At 54.7% G+C, this 13,730-nt stretch overlaps 1 long non-coding RNA gene and 1 pseudogene across 1 annotated transcript; one reads left to right on the top strand and one right to left on the bottom strand.

The window, feature by feature from the left end:
* Positions 1–1,004: 1,004 nt before the first annotated feature.
* LOC138822949 (pseudouridine-5'-phosphatase-like) lies at positions 1,005–7,764 on the bottom strand (annotated as a pseudogene).
* Positions 7,764–12,485, top strand: LOC138822952 (uncharacterized). The gene is made up of 3 exons (XR_011370697.1): positions 7,764–7,932; positions 10,157–10,275; positions 10,966–12,485. It is a non-coding gene; the product is annotated as an uncharacterized lncRNA (long non-coding RNA).
* The last annotated feature ends 1,245 nt before the right edge of the window (positions 12,486–13,730 follow it).

The following is a 13,730-nucleotide window of genomic DNA, read 5'->3' as shown; positions in this document are numbered from 1 at the left end:
TAGTTATGATCGCTGTTATTGTTACTCATACTATGATTGTTGTTATTATTGCTATTGTTATTCATGTCATTGTTGTTGTTAATACTGTTATTGCTCTTATTCTCACCTTGACCCAGTTGATTCCCAGCCCTCAGCCCCACCCTGGCCTTGAAGAGCAAGAGACTGAGCTATACTCAGCACAGCCTGATATTTTAAGACCCAAGGCTGATCACCCACCGTCTGCAGCACCAGAGGACACAAAACCAAATAGAACAAATCCCACAGGCAGAGGGGGAGTGGAGGGGCCTGGGCAGGATATAACAGCCATCCATCCACCCACCCATCCATCCACCCATCCACCCACCCATCCATCCATCCACCCATCCACCCACCCATCCATCCACCCATCCACCCACCCATCCATCCAACCATCCACCCATCCATCCACCCATCCATCCAATCATCCACCCATCCATCCACCCACCCATCCATCCATCCATCCATCCATCCATCCACCCATCCATCCACCCATCCATCCACTCATTAATCCACCCATCCACCCATCCATCCACCCATCCATCCATTCACCCATGCATCCATCCACCCATCCACCCACCCCTCCATCCATCCATCCATCCATCCATCCATCAACCCATCCACCCATCCATCCATCCATCCACCCATCTACCCATCCATGTATCCATCCGTCCACCCATCCACCGGTCCACCCATCCACCCATCCACCCACCCATCCATCCATCCACCCACCCATCCACCCATCCATCTATCCATCCGTCCACCCATCCACCGGTCCACTCATCCACCCATCCATCCACCCATCCATCCATCCACCCACCCATCCACCCATCCATCCATCCATCCACCCATCCATCCATCCACCCATCCATCCACCCATCCACCCATCCACCCATCCATCCCCATCCATCCACCCATGCATTTACCCATCCATCCATCCATCCATCCATCCACCCATCCATCCATCCATCCATCCATCCACTCGTGACTCAGTGAGGCACTTCCTGTGTTCATTCCCTTTATTTCCAGAGGTCAGGGAGGCCCTGGGATGGGTCAGGTCTTGGCCTTGTGTCCAGTGTCCTTCTGTCTGTCTGTCTGTCCGTCCGCAGGTCAGTTGAAGGCGGGCAGGCTGAAGAGCTCGGGTTGTATGTCACCCAAGGAGGGCAGCAGCAGGGTGGCCCCGGCCGTTGAGTTCGGGGTCGAGCTGGACGCTGGGCACCATGACCACCTGCATCCCCGCTGCCTGGGCGACCGCCATGCCGTGGGGCGCGTCCTCCAGCACCAGGCACTGCGGGGTCAGAGGGCGAGAGAGACACGCGGAGTGAGAGGTCGGCCGGGGGGTGGGCCGGGTGCCCAGTGTTGGAGGGAAGGAAGGGGGGAAGGAAGGAAGGAAAGAAGGAAGGAGGGAAGGAGGGAAGGAAGGAAGGAGCGAAGGAAGGAAGGATGAAAAGGAAGGATGGAGGGAAGGAACAAGAAGGAAGGAGGGAAGGAAGGAAGGAAGGAGGGAAGGAACGAAGGATGGAGGGAAAGAAGGAAGGAGGGAGGGAAGGAGGGAAAGAAGGAGGGAAGGAGGGAAAGAAGGAGGGAAGGAAGGAGGGAAGGAAGGAGAGAGGGAAGGAAGGAGGGAAGGAAGGAGGGAGGGAAGGAAGGAAGGAGGGAGGGAAGGAAGGAGGGAAGAAAGGAGGGAGGGAAGGAAGGAGGGAGGGAAGGAAGGAAGGAGGGAAGGAAGTAGTGAAGGAAGGAAGGAAGGAGGGAAGGAAGGAGGGAAGGAAGGAGGGAAGATGACCGTTGAGCCACGGCGTGCCTACTGGCATGTTCTGTGTGTGATTTCGAGGCCTCCCCCACCCAGGGCCTGGTGTGGGCCAGGTGAGCACTGTGCCAAGGAGTCTCCCTCCCTGTTCCCCTGGGGCCGTCTGTCCATCCGTCTCTCCATCCGTCCATCCATCTGTGTGATTGTGTGTCTGTCCGTGTCTCTCTGTCTGTCTCTGTGTGTCTGTCTGTCCCTATATCTGTCTGTCTGTGTCTCTGTGGTCGGTCTGTCTGGTCTGTTCTGTGTATCTGTCTGTCTGGACTCATGTCTGTCTGTCTGTCTCTGTATGTGTGTCTGTCTGTGTCTGGTCAAGTGTCTCTGTGTCTGTCTATCTGTGTGTGTCTGTCTCTGTATCCGTCTGTCTGTCTATATGCCTATTTGTGTGTCTCTGTAGTCTGTCTGTCTGTGTGTCTGTCTGCATATGTATGTCTATCTGTCTGTCTATTGGTGTGTGTCTGTCTGTCCGTGTCTCTGTGCTCTGTCTCTCTGTCTGTCTGCGTGGTCTGTGTATCTGTGCGTCTGTCTGTGTCTATCTGTCTGTGTGTGTGTCTATCAGTGTGTCTGTCTGTCTGTGTCTCTGTGGTCTGTCTGGTAGGTCTGTGAATCTGTGTGTCTGTCCCGTCTCTTGTGTCTGTCTGTCTGTCTATCTGTCTGGTCTCTGTGTCTGTGTGTCTGTGTGTCTATCTCTCTGTCAGTGTGTCTGTCTGTCTATCGGAGTGTGTCTGTCTGTCTGTGTCTCTGTGGTCTGTCTGTCTGTCTGTCTATGAGTCTGTCTCTGTGTCTGTGTCTCTATCTGGTTTGTCTGCCTGTCAGTCTGTGTGTCTATCTGCCTGTCTGTCTGTCTGCATGTCTGTCTGGTTTGTCCATGTGTCTATCTGTGTCTCTGTGTCCGTCTCTGCGTCTATCTGTGTGTTTCTGTGTCTGGCTGTCTGTCTGTCTGGTCTGTGTATCTGTGTATCCGTCCATGTCTGTCTGTCTGTGTGTCTCTCTGTGTGTGGTCCATGCAGTGGACCCGAGGCCCGAGGCCTCAGTTTACCTGGTTGACAGGGGGGGGGGATTAGGAGAGAACCTCCGGTTGCAGGCCAGGAAGATGTCCGGAGAACCTGGGGGTGCAGGCCAGGAAGATGTCCGGAGAACCTGCGGGCGCAGGCCAGGAAGATGTCCGGGGCGGGCTTGCTGGCCTTGACCTCGGGGTCATCACCCAGCACCATGTGGTGAAAGGCACCGAACAGTTCCCGGTGTGCGCTGGTCTTGGCCTGGTAGGCCTCAGTCCCTGAGCTGGTGGCCAGGGCGAAGGGGATGCTGTGCTTCTGTATGTGGAGGATCAACTTCTCTGCACCTGGAGACAGAGAGACAGGAGGAGAAGAACTTAGGTCTTTGGTGGCCTAGGGGGGAAATCCACAAATCCATCCATCCACCCATCCATCCATCCATCTACCCATCCACCCATCCATCCACCCATCCATCTATCTATCCATCCATCCATCCACCCACCCATCCATCTACCCATCCATCCACCCATCCATCTATCTATCCATCCATTCATCCATCCATCCATCCATCCACCCATCCACCGATCCATCCACCCATCCATCAATCCATCAATCCATCAATCAATCCATCTACCCAGCCAGCCACCCATCCATCCACTCATCCATCCACCTACCCATCCATCCATCCATCCATCTACTCATCCATCCACCCACCCACCCATCATCCATCCATCTACCCAGCCAGCCACCCATCCATCCATTCATCCATCCATCCATCCACCCACCCATCCACTCATCTATCCATCCATCCATTGACCCATCCATCAACCCATCCATCCATCCATCCACCCACCCATCCATCCATCAATTCATCCATCCACCCATCCATCCACCATCCATCCATCCATCCATCCACCCATCCATCCATCCACCCACCCATCCATCCATCCATTCATCCACCCATCCATCCATCCATCCATCATCATCATCATCATCATCATCATCATCATCATCATCATCATCATCATCATCATCATCATCATCATGGTGACCCAGGAAGGATGTGAACTCCGGGCATCATCATCATCATCATCATGGTGACCCAGGGCGTTTCCCAGGGCGACCGGCTGGGCCACATGCACGCACACGCACGCACACACGTGTATGAGCAGATGACATCTTGTCCCGAGCACTGGGCAGCGAGTCCTAGATAGGGTGGTGGAGACGGCACCGCGTTCTAGAAGGTTCTGAATCCAACGGTCATGGCAGATGGACCGGTGAAGTCTAGGAGGTACACACAGACAGACAGACAGACAGACAGACAGACAGACAGACAGACAGACAGACAGACACACACACACACACACACACACACACACACACACACACACACACACACACACACACACACACACCGGCCCGGGGAAAGGAGATGGTTCTAGAAAGTTTGTCCCTTTTCAGAGTTCTTCACCCAGACAGACAGACTGACAGATGGATAGATGGATGGATAGACAGATGGGCGGATGGATGGACAGACAGACAGACTGAGAGATGGATGGACAAATGGGCGGAAGGATGGACAGACAGACAGACTGATACATGGATAGACGGATAGACAGATGGGTGTATGGATGGACAGACAGACACTGATAGCTAGCTAGATGGATGGATCGATGGACAGACAGACAGACTGATACCTAGATAGATGGATGGATGGATGGACAGACAGACTGAAAGATGGATAGATAAGACAGATAGACAGATGGGTGGATGGATGGACAGACAGACAGACTGATAGATGGGTAGATGGATGGATGGACAGACTGACAGATGGATAGATGGATAGACAGATGGGCAGATGGATAGACAGACAGACTGACAGATGGATAGATGGATAGACAAATGGGTGGATGGATGGACAGACAGACAGATGGATAGATGGATAATAGATGGATAGATGGATGGATGGACAGACAGACAGACTGACAGATGGACAGATGGATGGATAGACAGATGGACAGAAGGATGGACAGACAGGCTGGTAGGTGGATAGACAGACAGACGGATGGATAGATGATAGATAGATACACAGATAAGATACATGAATAAATGGATAGATGGATGGATGGTTGGACAGACAGAGAGATGTATAGATAGACACACAGACAGACAGATAGGTGGATAGATATAGTAGATAGATAGACAGACAGACATGTGGATAGACAGATGGATGGATGGATCCATGAATGGACAGACAGACAGAGAGTAGATAGACAGACACCTGGATAGACAGAGGGATGGATGCATAGATGGACAGACAGACAGATAGACGGATGGGTGGATGGATGGACAGATGGGTGGATAGAAGGGTGGATGGATGGATGGGGGATGGGTGGGTGGATGGGTGGATGGATGGGTGGGTGGATGGATGTTGATTGAATATGGATGGGATTAACATTTACACATTTGAGTGACTTGGACCCAAGTCCTGATACAATATGGGTGGGATTAACGTTTGCACACTTCAGTGAGTTGGACCCAAGTCCTCATCTGGATGGAGGACAGACGGATGGGATTAACATTTGCACAATTGAGTGATGGACCCAACTCCTCTCCATGGAGGAAGGAGGGAAGGGATTAACATTTGCACACTTGAATGAGTTGGACCCAAGTCCTGCTGTTGATGGAATATGGAAGGGATTAACATTTGCACAGTTGAGTGACTTGGACCCAAGTGTTCATCTCAATGGAGGATGGATGGATGGGTGGATGGATGGATGGATGGGTGGGTGGATGGATGAGTGGATGGATGGGAGGGTGGATGGATGGATGGATGGGTGGATGGATGGATGGGTGGATAGATGGGTGGATGGGTGGATGGATGGATGGGTGGATAGATGGGTGGATGGGTGGATGGATGGATGGGTGGATAGATGGGTAGATGGGTGGATGGATGGATGGATGGGTGGATGGATGGATGGGTGGGTGGGTGGATGGATGGGTGGATAGATGGATACGTGGATGGATGGATAGGTGGACGGATGGGTGGATGGATGGATGGGTGGATCAGAGGGTGGATGGGTGGATGGATGGATGGATGGGTGAATAGATGGGTGGATGGATAGGTGGATGGGTGGGTGGATGGATGGATGGAGGATGGATGGGTGGATGGATGTTGATTAAATATGGGTGGGATTAACATTTTCACACTTGAGTGACTTGGAACCAAGTCCTGACCTCAATGGAGTAGGTCAAGCTCTGTCTCTGTCTCTGTCTGTCTGTGTCTTCTTCTGTCTGTCTCTGTCTTTGTCTGTCTCCTCTGTCAGTCTGTCTGTTGGTCTGCGTGTCTCTACCTGTCCATGTCTGTGTCTGTCTGTCTTTGTCTCTCTGTCTCTGTCTGTCTCCTCTGTCAGTCTGTCTGTGTCTCGTTCTCTCTTTCTTTGTCTGTCTGTCTGTGTCTGTCAGTCTACTTCTGTCTCTGTCTTTCTGTCTGTCTGTCTTGTCTGTGTCTGCCTGTTGGTCTGCCTGTCCATGTCTGTCTCACTGTCTGTCTGTCTCTGTCTCATTCTGTCTTTGTCTGTCTCGGTCTGTCTGTCTGTCATCAGTCTACTTCTGACTTCTGTGTCTGTCTGTCTCTTTGTCTCTCTGTCTCTGTCTCCTGTGTCTGTCTGGGTCTCGTTCTGTGTTTCTTTGTCTGCCTGTGTCAGTATCTGTCTGTCTGTCTGTGTCTCTCTGTCATTCTCTGTCTGTCTTTCGTGTCTGTCTGTCATTCTCTGTGTCTGTCTGTCTTTCTCTATGTCTGTGTCTGTCTCTGCCTATGTCTGTCTATCCGTCTGTGTCTCTCTCTGTGTCCATCTGTGTGTCTGTCTCTGTCTGTCTTTGTCCCAGTGTCTGTCTGTCTTGCTCTATGTCTGTCCGTCTCTGTCTGTCGGCCTGTGTCTGTCTCTCTCTGTCATTCCCTGTCTGTCTGGCTCTGCCTCTGTCTGTCTGTCTCTCTGTCTGTCATTCTGTGTCTGTCTGTCTCTGCCTGCCCATGTCTCTGTCTTCTCTGTGTCTGTCTGTGTCCATCTATCTGTCTGTGTCTCTCTGTGTCCATCTGTGTGTCGTCTCTGTCCCAGTGTCTGTCTGACTCTGTTTCACTGTCCCTGTGTCTGTCTGTCAGTCTGTCTCTGGGAACCGCGCATGCGCGTTGCAGGGCAGCGCAGCCCAATCCCGCGCATGCGCAGATCCGTACCTCGCAGAGCCCGGGAGCACACGCATGCGTGTTCCTGCTCGGCGGGGGGGGGGGGCGGGGGGGAGGGACGGGGCGTGCTGGCTTAGGCATGCGCGGTGCAGCGCGGAGGACCTCCCCCCAAGGTGGCACGCATGCGCAGTACCAACCAGACCAACCGAGGGAATCCCACGCATGCACGCACCACACGCTCGGCCCGGACGGTGCCGGACGACTCAACCAGTGCGCATGCGCAATGCGGACGGAACCTCGATCCTCCGGGGTCCCCTAGGCACCTCCCGGCGGACTCAAGCTGTGCGCATGCGCAACTCGACCCTCCAGGGTCCGCTCTGCGCCTCCCGGCCGATTCAACCTGTGCGCATGCGCCGTGGGTCCACACGCGGGAGGGCAGTGGGAACAAGCAGCCAAGGGACACGCATGCGCAGCGGCGCTCTGCCGGGAGCGCTAGGCCCCTCCCTTGCTGACGAACCCTGTGCGCATGGGCATTGGCGCAGGCTGGCTCAGCCCCTCCCAGCTGCCTAACCCTGTGCGCAAGCGCAATGGCGCTCCGCCAGGCCGGCTCAGCCTGTCCCCGCTGAAGAACCCTCTGCGCATGCGCAATGGCTCTCCGCTGGGAGCGTTCGGCCCCTCCCCCGCTAACCCTATGTGCATGCCCAGTGGCACTCCGCCGAGAGCGCGCGCATGCGCGCCCGCGTCTTGGCGCCGGCTGATGACATCGATGCGAGGGCGCCGGCGGCCGCGCCCGGAAATGCAGCCGTGGCGGGGCCGCGGAGCGTCGCCGCCGCCGCCGCCGCCATGGCCACCACTGCGCCGTCCGGATCCGGAAGCGGAAGCGCGCAGGACCCCCGAGGACGCCGACCCGGGCGGCCCCCGTGTCACCGTCGGTGCGTAGAGGCCTCCGGGACGAGGCGCCTTTAAGAGGCGGGGACGCGGGAGGGCGTGGCTTTCTGATGGGCGTGGCGTCGCGGTGGGCGTGGCCTGCAGGGCGTGGAGCTGACGGGAGAGTCAGTGGGGGCGTGGCCTGGAACAGAGGCCATTGGGCCGCTGGGGTTTGGGGGCGTGGCCTGGAAAGACACCATTGGGCGGCTGGACGTAATGCCATTGGTCGGCTGGGCTGGGGGGCGTGGCTTGGAAGTAAGGCCATTGGGCCGCTGGGCCTAGGGGCCATGGCCTGGCAGGAACTAGGCTATTGAGAGTCCTGGCTTTGGGGGTATGGCTTGGAAGTAAGGCCATTGGGCTGCTGGTCCTGGGGGGACGTGGCCTGGCAACAGTGATGCTATTGTGTAGTCTGGCTTTGAGGGCGTGGCCTGGGCGTGCTGCCATTGGATGGCTGGCCTGGGGGGCGTGGCCTGGCAGGAACCAGGCCGTTGGGTGCCCTGGCTTTGGGGACTGAGCACCCAGCACCTCCCCATGGTGACCCAAGGCAGGGACTTAGCACCCACCACCTCCCCATGGTGACTCAGGGACTGAGCACCCAGCACCTCTCCATGGTGACCCAGGGCAGGGACTGAGCACCCAGCACCTCCCCATGGTGACCCAAAGTGGGGACTCAGCACCCAGCACCTCCCCATAGTGACTCAGGATGGGGACTGAGCACCCAGCACCTCCCTAAGGTGCCCCAGATCCAGCAGTAAGCACCCAGCACCTCCCCATGGTGACCCAGAATGGGGACTGAGCACCCAGCACCTCCCCATGGTGACCCAGGATGGGGAATAAGCCCCCAGTACCTGCCCATGGTGACCCAGGACCAAGACTAAGCACCCAGCACCTCCCCATGGTGACCTAGGGCCAGGACTAAGCACCCAGCACCTCCCCATGGTAACCCAGGATGGGGACTAAGCACCCAGCAACTCCCCATGGTGACCCAGGGCCAGGTCTAAGCACCCAGCACCTCCCCATGATGACCCAGGGCCAGGACTAAGTACCCAGCACCTCCCCATGATGACCCAGGGGAGGGACTGAGCACCCAGCACCTCCCCATGATGACCCAGGGACTGAGCACCCAGCACCTCCCCATGGTGACCCAAAGTGGGGACTAAGCACCCAGCACCTCCCCATAGTGACTCAGGATGGGGACTGAGCACCCAGCACCTCCCCATAGTGACTCAGGATGGGGACTGAGCACCTAGCACCTCCCTATGGTGCCCCAGATCCAGGAGTAAGTACTCAGCACTTCCCCATGGTGACCAAGGGCAGGGACTAAGCACCCAGCACCTCCCCATGGTGACCCAGGACCAGGACTAAGCACCCATCACCTCCCCATGGTGACCCAGGGCCAGGACTAAGCACCCAGCACTATCCCATGATGACCCAGGGCTGGGACTAAGCACCTAGCACTATCCCAGGGTGACCCAGAGTGGGGACTAAGCACCCAGCACCTTCCCATAGTGACTCACAATATCCCCCAAGCACCCAGCACCATCCCATAATGACCCAAGACAGGAACTAAGCACCCAGCACCTCCCCAGGATGATCCCCAAGCACCCAGCACCACCCCATAGTAACCCAGGGCTGGGACTAAGCACCCAACACCTCATCATAGTGACCTAGGATGATTCCCAAGCACCCAGCACCATCCCATGACGACTCAGGGCTGGGACTAAGCAACCAGCACCTCCTCAGAGTAACCCAGGACCAGGACTAAGCACCCAGCACCATCCTATGATGACCCAGGGCTGGGACTAAGCACCCAGCACCTCTCCATGGTGACCCAGGGGAGGTACTGAGAACCTAGCACCATCCCATGATGACCCAGGACAGGGACTAAGCAACCAGCACCTCCTCAGAGTAACCCAGAACTGGAACTAAGCACCCAGCACTACCACCTGGGGAACAAGGACTGAGCCTAAGCATTCAGCACCTCTCCATGGAGACCAAGGATAGGAACTAAGCACCCAGCACCTCCCCATGGTGACCCAGGAACGGGACTTCACACCCAGCACCTCCCTACTGTTTACATAAGTCAGGTACCAAGCACCCAGCACCTGCCTATTACTAACTCAGGACAGGTACCAAGCACCCAGCACTTCCCCACAGGGACTCTGGATAATCAGCAAGCACCTAGCACCTCACGTGTGTGTCCTTTCCCTCCCCCTGACCCCATCCCAGGTTCTCCATGTGGCGCGATGACCGCTGGTTGTACAGGATGATGGACTATGTGCCTGGTGGCGAACTCCTCAGCTACCTGCGCGCCCGCCAAGATCCTGTGCGCACTGGCCTTCCTGCAGGTGAGCGGACCAGCAATGATGGGGGCCGCCCATCCATCCATCCATCCATCCATCCATCCATCCACCCACCCATCCATCCACCCATCCATCCATCCACCCATCCATCCATCCATTTACCCATCCATCCAGCCATCCATCCACCCACTCATCCATCCACCCACCTATCCATCCATCCACCTATTCATCCACCCATCCATCCATCCACCCATCCATCCACCCATCCATCCATCCACCCACCCATCCATCCACCCATCGATCCTCCATCCATCCACCCACCCATCCATCCATCCACTCATCCATCCATCCACCCATCCACTCATCCAGCCACCCATCCAGCCACCCATCCACCTATCCATCCATCCACCCATCCATCCACTCATCCACCCATCCATCCATCCACCCATCCACCCACCCATCCATCCACCCATCCATCCACCATACATCCATCCAGAAAGTTCCAGAAAGTTCCCCCAAGGTTCCAGAAGGTCCCAGAAAGTTCCAGGTTTCAGAATAACTCAGCACATTCCCCAGGCAGGCGTTCCCTCCACCCAGACACACCCCAACACTCCCACCCCCCTTCTTTGGCCCAGGAATGATTTTGGGGGGAGGGGGGGAGGGAAGGAGGGTATTGATGATATTGGTATTGGTGTTGGTATTGATACTGATCCTCTCATGGTCTATTGATGATAGGTTTTCCCAGGGGATCTGTTTGATCTAAGGACTTGAGACGCTTCCAGGACAACCCATGGAAGGTTCTAGAAAGAAGCCAGGGCTGGGGCTGGTTTCTGTTTCCTCCCCCCCATTCTCCCCAACATCTGGGACCCAGTTGTGTTCATCCCTTGGGATTCTCCTCCATGGGAGAAGTTGAGGATGGATGATGACATCACCCCTTCCCATGATCTTTTGCGGTGACTGGTCCAGGGTCCCTTGACTATTCTTGTTCTTCTTGTTGTTGTTGTTGATTTATTATGATTAGCTCATGTGCATGGTCTTGTCTTTCCCTTCCCCCTGCCCCAACCAAGCTTCTAGAAGCTTCTGGGACAAATTGCTGATGGATTTCCTGTGTGTGTGTCAGACTCAACCAGAACCCAGCCAATGGCTTCCTCTTCTCAATGCCTGGAAATCCGCCCAACACTTCCTGGAAGGGGGGAGGGGGAGGGGGAATGGAGGAAATGAATAATGAATGAATGAATTCCCTCCTTCCTTCCCTCCTTCCAATCCTTCCTTCCCTCCATCCTTTCTTCCTTCCTTCCCTCCTTCCTTCCTTCCTTCCCTCCTTCCTTCTTTCCTTCCTTCCTTCCTCCTTCCTTCCCTTCTTCCTTCCCTCGTTCCCTCCTTCCTTCCTTCCTTCCTCCTTCCTTCCCTCCAATCCTTCCTTCCTTCACTCCTTCCTTCCTTCCTTCCTCCTTCCTTCCCTCCAATCCTTCCCTCCTTCCTTCCTTCCAATCCTTCCTTCCTTCCCTCTATCCTTTCTTCCTTCCTTCCTTCCCTCCCTCCCTCCCTCCTTCCTTCCTTCACTCCTTCCTTCACTCCTTCCTTCCTTCCTTCTTCCTTCCCTCCAATCCTTCCTTCCTTCCCTCCTTCCTTCCTTCCCTCCATCCTTCCTTCCCTCCTTCCTTCTTTCTAATCCTTCCCTCCTTCCCTCCTTCCTTCCTTCCCTCCCTCTGAAAGATTAAAAATTGACCATTACCATTACTAACTTGCTAACTGCTGATTCTGCTTCTGTAAACTTGCTTACGCTAGCATTGACCCTTCCCTTCCCAGAAATGAGTTAAGAAGTTTCAGGGACCAGATGCCGGCCCCAGGACAAGGTCAGTGGTCATAGATAAAGAACAGACAGTATGTGTTCCTCAGTTCCCATTTAGAAATTCCCCAGACAGGACCTTGAGATAACGACCACCTGGCAAGACCACAAGCTAAGCCAAGTGTCAACCAATCATAGGCCTGTAACCATGTAACCCCCCCCTTAAACCAACCATGGGCCAGTCATTTTACAAAGAGTGTTACAAAATTTCCCGAGTGGCAAGGTGATTGTTGGCGTATATGATGACCTTTAAATGGACCAATCATGGGATGCTTTGTGTTATGCATTAATCTTGTGGTTTTTGCCTTTAAAAAAAGGCTTGTAACCGCTGCTCGGGACTCCCTGTCTGCTCGGGACAGAGAGTACGTTTGCGCAAACATCAAATAAACTCCTCTTGCTTATTGCATCTCCCGGCCTGGAGTCTGAGTTTTCTGGGGCGCCCTCCCGTTGACGAAAGTATCCTAGGGGGCTAGGGTCTTTCATTTGGTGCATTGGCCGGGAACCAGGCACCCCCAAACCCCAGATTCCAGGACCGGCAGGAAGTAAGATAGAGCTCTTGTCTTTTGTGTTTGTCGTGTTCGTTTTATGTTTTGGGGATCCAAAAGTGCCTGTACAGGACGTGTGTGGTGGACCAGAGGGAAAAGCAGACATGCCCACTACCCTGGTCCCGCCCTGGGCTTCTACCCCAGGGTGCGTGAATTTGTGGTGGACTAGAGGGCAAAGCAGACGTGCCCACTACCCTAGTCCTGCCCTGGAGTCCTACTCCAGGGTCGCGTGGAGGGGGGACGAGATCCGAGTGTCTCTGTGTTTGGGGGAGTTAAGGCACGGCCGGCCTCTCCCTTCTGAAGTTTCTCTCCTCATTTTTGCTCACTCGGGGACCGCGCGGCGTTTGTCTAGTCTTGTCTGTGTGTGTCTGACATTAATTGTCTTTGGTGTTTGTTTTGTGACTTTCAAGGAAATGGGTCAACAAGCGAGTCACTCCTAGGACACCTGAGACCTTGTCCTAGTTCGTTTAAAAACAAAAACCGCTGGTTCTGCTTTTGTAACTTGCTTGTTTGTCACTTATGAATCTGCCACTGACCACCTGCGAGTGGCCTCAGTTAGATCTCAGCCTCGGGCCTTGCCTCGGGGGGGTCTAAACGTGGGGGAGAACCTGTCAGTCTGAGGGGATGGCTGCTAGGGACTTCTTTCCCTTGCCCCAAGATGACTGGCAATTCTCCTCCGCCTTGGAAGGCCCCTGGGTCAACGTCTGCAGGAATCTAAGAGAAAAATCCTCCGGAGGTGAGTAGGGGTGTTGAGTTCCCTGGTAAGTGAATGGTGGTAAGATGTCACCCCATTCACTGAGACTTGATTTTGTCTTTGTGGCCACTTGTTTGTCTTGTTAACTTTAGTATGTGTTTGTTTTATGTTTTCTGGGGTAGGGAAGTTCTGGGTGAGTGTGGCAGGCTCACCCAGCAGACTCTGGATTCAGCTTGCTGAGTGAGAACAGCACAGAGTTCCGGTAGGGATAAACTGGGGCCCATTATTCGCCAACTCAGCCTTCAGTTCTTGTCTAGTTCTGTTTTAAAATTGGTACCAGTTTTAAATGTGGATCCTTGGTTTTTGTGTTTATCTGTGTTTTTGTTATTTATTTATTTGAACATCTCTGGGG

Source organism: Dipodomys merriami, unplaced genomic scaffold, assembly GCF_024711535.1.
Source record: "Dipodomys merriami isolate MVZ:Mamm:240054 unplaced genomic scaffold, mDipMer1.0.p SCAF_1193, whole genome shotgun sequence".
Lineage (NCBI taxonomy): Eukaryota > Metazoa > Chordata > Mammalia > Rodentia > Heteromyidae > Dipodomys > Dipodomys merriami.
Note: the sequence above shows the minus strand (reverse complement) of the source record. Positions and strands in the feature narration are given on the sequence as shown.